General features: G+C 40.5%; 1 non-coding gene across 1 annotated transcript; it reads right to left on the reverse strand.

Annotated features, from left to right (window-relative positions):
* Positions 1-1,808: 1,808 nt before the first annotated feature.
* LOC130501370 (small nucleolar RNA R71) lies at positions 1,809-1,915 on the reverse strand. Its single transcript, XR_008939636.1, has one exon. It is a non-coding gene; the product is annotated as a small nucleolar RNA R71 (small nucleolar RNA).
* Positions 1,916-8,569: the final 6,654 nt, after the last annotated feature.

The raw sequence follows: 8,569 nt of genomic DNA on the forward strand, positions 1-8,569 counted from the left end.
CGATGGACTACGACTTAGAAGATTTTCGTGTATCACAAAGTGTGCTATTTACACATTTAGTCCCTGGCCGCCTGTTAGGCTTTATATACTAGGGTTTTGTATCATTTTAGAGGCAGACTTGCCTAGAGACCTATTGGAGAAGAGAAGCAATTTGGCTACCTTAGGAGAAGAGTTAGAGTTGGAGAGATAGATCTGAGACTGCAAAACAGAGAAGATCTTGAACTCCCTTTTTATCTTACTCACTACTCTTTGTGTTCCCTATTTCATATTAAGTTTTATTCAAACCATCATGATCTTGTCTCTCATGAATATGTCTGAGTAAACCTAATTGTTATATTTAGGTTTCTCATAAGGGTGAATCATGTGATGAGATTGTGATATTTATTAGGGTTGTTAAATTAGTTCTTTCACTTAGTTGTTCTTAATACTAGATTTAGGATTGATCACCCTTAAATCTAGATCTTAGGATTGAAGAGATAACCAACTGTATACTCTCAATACCCTGAAATAAACTATAGTGATCTAACTGACTAGACTCATGCGAAAGGTGGTCTAGATCATTAGAGAACGTGTTCAACCAAATCGATAATGCTTGCTAGAATTACCATCGATCGACACAACCATCGTTGTAGCGATCGATTGTATGAAAGGTGTATCGATCGATTAAGACAATAGTCGTATCGATCGACTCTTTTCCGAGATCAACAAACGACAGTTGAGATCCGGGATCTTGTATAGGAGACCCTACTGGTCGTACCAATTGATTGAGTTCATGGACTAAAGCCCTATTGTCACTTTCAAACTACATAAATTCATACCTGAGAAATACCTGAATCTAGCTATTTTCCTCATCTAGAAACAACCTTCACTTCATTTACTGAACAATTCTCTTGTTCACCTTAATATTTACTGCTTTAAAACATATTAAACCTTAAGTCTATTCTTAACTCTATTTAGTTAAGCCTTGAAGTAATCCTAGAGTCCTTGTGGATTCGATCCCTAAGTACTGGATCTGAACCTCTTATTTGAGAGAGTAATTCACTTTTTAGGGTAATTTGAGTGATATCAAATTTGGCGCCGTTGCCGGGGACTCTTTCTTATTACTTTTTGATTTAATTTAGGATTTAGCATAGACTTTGTTACTTTAGCTAATTTTTCTATTCTTTTGTTTTACAACAAAAAAGATGGAGAATAGAGATATCGGTCAAGCATCGATCGACACAGAACATTGTCAATCGAGCGACGCAGATACTGAAGAATCGATCGTTTCACCAGGAACATTATCGATCGACACCACCCAGCCGGAAGCAGGTAAGTACCCTCTTCCCAATGCTAATAATAAGAAGGTAGTCCAAACTGAACCAATAGGTCAATCAAGCAACATTTCTAGCCAAACTACTGAAAAACAGGGGACTGAAATCCCTGTTAAGTCAAACTCTACTTTAGACATAGGTAAAGAAATTAAATTGCCCTTGCAAGACTACTTAAACCCTAATAGGACCTATTCCAATAGGTCCGCTATCAGAATACCTGACGACGTCATCTCGAAAACCAAGTTTAATGCTGACTATTATAATATGATGCGTCGAAACCCTTTTAAAGGATCTTCTCTAGAACATCCACAAGACCACATCGAGGGTCTAGAGGAATTGATTCCAGATGAGTATATTCGTTGCAGACTTTTCCCATTTTCATTAGAAGGGGGAGCCTTAAGATGGCTAAACAGTCTACCAAGAGGATCCCTGACTAGCTGGAAAGAGATTAGAAATGCTTTCCTTAAGCAATTCTTCGACGACACTCGTTATTGGGAAGTAAGGAGGCGAATCTCTACTTTCCGTCAAGATCCTCAGGAATCATTCAAAAATGCATGGGGAAGATTCAAGAGTTACGAACTCGAATGTCCCCACCATGGTTATCCAGAACCACAATTTCTTAAGATCTTTTACAAAGGTGTTATTCTGAGCTATAAGACAACGCTTGATACAGCAAGCGAAGGGAATTTTGTTACTAGAAATCCTATGGAAGCAAGACGTCTAATCGAAAACATGGCGAGAGGAAGGTCCTATGAAGAGATGGATGAAGAAAAGGAGAAAGAAAAAAACATAGTCTCAATCGAAAATACTGAGTTAGCTGAAATAAAAAATTCCATAAATTCGCTTCATTCTCTTCTGACAGATCAAAATCCACCTAATCTGTACCCGTATTTCCATAAAACTCTTCCTATATCAGATGATGAGTTCGACTTTATAGAAGGATTAGATGATACTGATCCTCATTCTGTGTTTAACGTCGACAGCTTTACACGAGACTATGAAATCTGTATACAGTCTCGTACCGGAAGAGAAAAATACAATCTTAAGCAATCTCTTACAGGAAACCGTAAAATGAAATTTGAATTCAACGGGAAAGTAAACAGTGTTTACGGAGAGCTAAATCAGAAAATGGATTCTCTAATTGAACATCTACGGGGAATGGAAGACAAAATTGCTAACCTTGCAACAACTCTGAAAAGAGAGACGGGTCGTCTTCCTGGAAGGACCGATGCTAATCCTGGAGCAATACGCCAGGCATATGCTGTGATGCTACGAAGTGGAAAACACCTTGAAACGAATTCCAGAGAAGACGTCAGAAATAAAAAACTCATCGATAACGCGGGAAAAAAGCAATTCCAACCCCATAGAACTGCTTGATAACGACTCCGACTCAGAAACATCAGAACATAGGAAAAATTCTTCAAATGAAAAGAATAAGGGGAAAAATATGGATCTAGACAAAGAGAATCCCGATGCCGAAGACGAAATCGACCATCTAGACGAACCGCATATCGACCGATCCTCTGGGAAGGAAAACGATCGACCGTCTGGTGGCACCAGCAGTAGCAATACACAATCTGCCGGGACTGAAAGAGTCTATAGAGCTCCTCCCCCTTTTCCTCCAAACAAACCGCAAACTAAGAAAGCATTAGAGCATGCAATCTGCAAAAAGGCTTTCGATAAAATCAATTTCGAGACGTCCCTCAGTGACGCTTTTAAGATAGCCCCTTCGGTGAAATTCATGGTATATCAACTCCCCTAGACTTACTCCTTTGCTTGTGCTCAAGCAAAGCAATCAGTAGTCTCTCCAAAGGAGGTTTAAAAACAACATGACTCTTATTTTTGAAAACTTAAAAATTCTCACTTCCTTGTCATGAGAATCTAAACGGTCTCAACCACAAATGCACATTTATACCTTATCCTAGTCTAGCAACCAAATTCATCTATCCAACAACTTAGCAGATCTTGTCTAAAATTCTCCTCCACTAGCCTTATTTCTTAGCATAAAATAAAAGTGCGTGCTTTACCTTGGGGATATCGATCAAAGGACACATGGATTTAACTCAAACAAGTTTCCTGAGCAGGTGAAAAAGTACATGAAAGATATGGTATCCTCAAGTGGAGAACAAAGCGTCATGCTAGTATCAGAGGAAGTAAGTGCGATAATACAAGGAGGGACTTCAATTAAAAGGTCTGACCCTGGTAGTTTCGTCCTAGATTGTAAGATACAAAACGCATGTTTCCCTCGTTCTCTCTGTGATCTTGACTCTAGTGTAAACCTCATGCCACACTCTGTAGCAGTTTCACTAGGTTATGATGTATTTGTCCCAACGCCTATCACATTAGTTCTAGCTGATCGCTCTATTAGGTTACCTGAGGGAATCCTAGTGGATGTGCCAGTCAGAATTGATGATTGCTTTACACCAGCAGATTTTGTCGTACCAAAGTATAAACAAGTGCCGAAAGACCCCCTTATATTAGGACGGCCCTTTTTAGCTACAGCAGGAGCAATAATAGATTGCCGAGGAGGAAAAATTGATTTAAATGTCGGAGATATATCAATGAACTTCGACATGGAAAAATTATTAAAACGTCCTCTGATAGACGATCATGCCTTTTACACAGAAGAAGATTCTGAGCTGGAAAAAGAATACCTTACGGATATATGTGCTACATATTCGTCAGAAGATACATTCACTTCTGATAAACAAGAAATTCTGAATGTAGATAGCAGAACAGAAGATTATTTGAATCTTATGGACGCAAGTATCGGAGATACAATTGAAAAGATGATGATTCTGAAATCATTACGGATAAATTCCTTAGGGAAACTATTGATCGTTCATTTTCTTCATCGGCAAGTGGACTAAAGAAAAAGCACCCAAAGTGGAACTGAAACCACTTCCAGCTGGCCTGAAGTATGCATTCCTTTGCGATAAATCATACCCTGTCATTGTTAACGCTAATCTCACGAACGGAGAGCTTGCACTGCTTTTAAACAAGCTGCGCAAATATCGGAGAGCGATCGGGTATTCTCTTGATGATATTCCCGGAATAGCCCCTGATCTTTGCATGCACCGCATCCACCTCGAAGAAGATGCAAAAACGTCTATAGAACAGCAAAGAAGACTCAACCCAAACCTAAAAGAGGTAGTGAAAAAGGAGATAATTAAACTTCTGGATGCAGGAGTTATATATCCTATCTCAGATAGTAAATGGGTAAGCCCTGTGCATGTTGTGCCAAAGAAAGGAGGGATCACGGTGGTTAAAAACGATAAAGATGAACTCATCCCCACACGCACTGTCACTGGACATCGAATGTGTATTGATTACAGGAAACTGAATGCTGCTACAAGAAAAGACCATTTTCCTTTACCTTTCATCGATCAAATGCTCGAAAGACTGGCTAACCATAAATATTATTGTTTTCTTGACGGATATTCGGGATTTTTCCAAATACCGATACATCCTGAAGATCAAGAAAAGACAACTTTTACTTGTCCTTACGGAACATTTGCATACCGCAGAATGCCATTTGGCTATGTAATGCACCAGCCACTTTCCAACGATGCATGATGTCAATATTCACGGATATGATCGAAGATTTCATGGAAGTTTTCATGGACGATTTTTCAGTTTACGGATCAAGTTTTAAGGATTGCTTAGACAACCTGTGCAAGGTATTGGAAAGATGTGAAGAAAAGAATCTTGTCCTAAATTGGGAAAAAATGCCATTTCATGGTGAACGATGGTATAGTCCTGGGACACAAAGTCTCCGCAGCAGGAATAGAAGTAGATAGAGCCAAAATTGAAGTAATGACTGGTCTACCAGCACCCACAAACGTTAGAGACATACGAAGTTTCCTTGGACATGCTGGATTTTACAGACGATTCATACAAGATTTCAGTAAAATTGCTAGCCCCTGAACAATCTTTTGTGCAAAGAAGTTAAATTCGATTTTACGCCAGAATGTAAGGAAGCCTTCGAAGCGCTGAAGAAGTCTCTTATAACTGCCCCAGTCGTACAACCACCCGATTAGAATCTCCCTTTCGAGATTATGTGCGATGCGAGTGATTTCGCAGTTGGAGCAGTTTTAGGACAACGAAAAGATAAGAAGCTACACGCTATATACTATGCGAGTCGCACACTCGACGAAGCGCAACGGAATTACTCTACCACGGAAAAAGAGTTGCTAGCAGTGGTTTATGCTTTCGGAAAATTCCGCCAATACTTAGTTGGAGCACATATTATAGTCCACACTGATCATGCTGCCATCAAATACTTAATGCAGAAAAAGATGCTAAACCAAGACTAATAAGATGGATCTTGTTACTCCAAGAGTTCGATATAGAGATTAGGATAAAAGAGGAGTAGACAACGGTGTCGCTGATCACCTTTCCAGGATTCGAGTTGAGGATAAAGTTCCTATAGATGATTTCTTTCCTACAGAAAATATAGCTCTTTTGGACACGTCATTCATCGGTCACATATCGCTCCTATCTGACGGATTGCTGGACGAATCAAATGGCGAATCGACAACCGACACTACTGATGAGAGATCAATCATATCCATCAGCGACAGAACATCAACAGAACTTATTGACATACCAGTTAAGGTCGCTTGTAATGCTTTGAATCATAATATATCGGATGTCTCTCCACAAGAAGCAAACGCGATTGGACGGAAAATCACAGATCGACCTTGGTATGCTGATATAGTCAACTATTTAGCCGCTGATTTTGAACCAGAAAATTAAAAGGTTATGAACGAAAGAAATTTTTTCGTGAAGTTCAGAGATACCACTGGGATGAGCCCTATCTCTACAAACACTGTTCTGACGGCATATATAGAAGATGCGTCTCTGAATTTGAAATTCCAAACATTATCTACCAATGCCATAGCTCTGATTACGCAGGACACTTCGCCACTTTTTAAAACAGTTTCCAAAATCCTCCAAGCAGGATTTTGGTGGCCAACAACATTTCGCGATGTTCATGCTCATATAGCACGATGTGACAGATGTCAGCGGAGAGGAAAAATAAGCAAGAGACATGAGATGGAACAAAATTTATCTTGGAAGTCGAGGTCTTCGACTGTTGGGGAATAGATTTTATGGGTCCTTTCCCATCTTCTTATGGCAACAAATATATCCTAGTCGCTGTAGACTACGTCTCAAAATGGGTTGAGGCAGTAGCTCTCCTACAAATGATGCGTCCGTAGTTATCAAACTTTTCAAGAGCATCATTTTCCCAAGATTTGGAGTTCCAAGAATAGTCATTAGTGACGGTGGATCACATTTCATAAACAAAGTTTTCGACAGATTGCTTGAGAAACATGGTGTCCACCATCGAGTAGCTACACCCTATCACCACAAACAAGTGGACAAGTGGAAGTGTCGAACCGACAAATCAAGGAAATCTTGGAAAAGACTGTCCGAATAGATAGGAAAGATTGGTCTCGCAAATTGGACAATGCCTTATGGGCATATCGGACCGCCTATAAAACACCACTGGGTACGACACCCTTTCACTTGCTGTACGGAAAATCATGCCATTTACCAGTTGAACTGGAGCACAAAGCAGCCTGGACAACCAAATTGTTAAATTTTGATATTAAGCCAGCTGCCGAGAGACGACTAATTCAGCTCAACGAGCTCGATGAAATTCGACATTTGGCATATGAAAATTCGAAGTTATATAAGGAACGAACAAAAGCTTATCACGATAAGAAGATCCTATCTAGACGCTTTGAACTGAATGATCAAGTTCTCTTATATAACTCCAGATTAAACCTTTTTCCCTGGAAAACTAAAATCTCGTTGGTCAGGACCTTTTACAATTAAGGAAGTAAAACCTTCCGGAGCACTAACGATCGTTAGTGAAGAAGGCGACGAGTTTACAGTAAACGGGCAGCGAGTAAAGCATTATTGGGCAAAACCACCAGATATAAAGCCCCTTTCGCTGCTACTACCCGGTGATAACTAAAAACAGTTACCCTAAGTCGAGCTAAAGACTTTAAACGAAGCGCTGAATGGGAGGCAACCCATTTTTCTTTTGACTATTCTATTTTTTCATTTAATATTTTTATCCCTATTTTAACTTTTATTTTCAATCTTCATTTTCATTTTCATTTATTTCATCTAGTTAGAAAATTTCATTATTAGCTAGTCACATTTAGATTATCTCTATCGCATTCATTTTCACATATGCATTAAATCGATCGATGGCACGAATGTTGTATCGATCGACACGGGATGTCGAGGCAACTTCTCATTTAACTCGACATCCGCCTCCTCTTTCCTTATTTCGCAAACCCTAGCCGAATTCTAAAAACTCCCTTTTCTCTCTCGATTCTTGACGATTTCCATTCAATCTTTGCCCAAAACCACTCGATTTCAAGCCCTCCATCTGTTTTCATTCGCATTTCTCTCTCATTATCTAAGGTATTAATCCGAATTTCTCTTTGGATTGGAACCCTAGGGTTTGGGTTTTGAATGGGGAAAATCAGGTCGATTTGGTGCAAATTCTAGGGCGTTTTAGATGTTTGAATCGATTATCTAGTTGCTAGGATAGTTTGTTTATGCTCCAATCCTCTCTTTCAATTCGTTTTCGCATGGACTGTTGAAATTGCAGGTTTCGCGAGTCGCCATCGATCGACACAGACTTTGTCCATGTCGATCGATTTCCGATTCTAGGATGAACACCGATTTGATCTATCGATCGACACACACGAGTGTGCATCGGTCGATATTACTCTCTTTCCCGAATCAATGCTAACTTCCTTGTTTCACTTTTCTTTTCAGATGAGTACAGAGATCGGACACTGAGAGAGAGAGGAGGACGAAGGGAGAGTGATCCCGCTGGCCCATCAAACCGCCGGCAACCTCGCGGTCCGAGAGACGACGAAAGGCCTCCATGGCCACATCGGGACAAACCCCCATCGCTTACAGGGAGGGTCGCGACCTTCTCGGACCCGAAGGTCAGATCTCAGTCTCAGCAGAGAGTGTACCGATAAGACCACTCACAGAGCAGTGGGACGACTTTCGACAGCCTGCACTACAATCCTGGGATCGATGTCGACATCGAGAGCCTACACGTTTCATTGACCCGAGGTCACACACCAGATGCGGATCCAGGATGATCTGTACGCGATGATTGCTCAGCTCGGGTTGGGCACCAATGCCACACACGCCTACGACCTCCACGTTCTGTTGGTCCGCCAGTTCATGGCCTCTGTCCGCCTCACCTACCGCCA

Source organism: Raphanus sativus, unplaced genomic scaffold, assembly GCF_000801105.2.
Source record: "Raphanus sativus cultivar WK10039 unplaced genomic scaffold, ASM80110v3 Scaffold0177, whole genome shotgun sequence".
Classification (NCBI taxonomy): domain Eukaryota; kingdom Viridiplantae; phylum Streptophyta; class Magnoliopsida; order Brassicales; family Brassicaceae; genus Raphanus; species Raphanus sativus.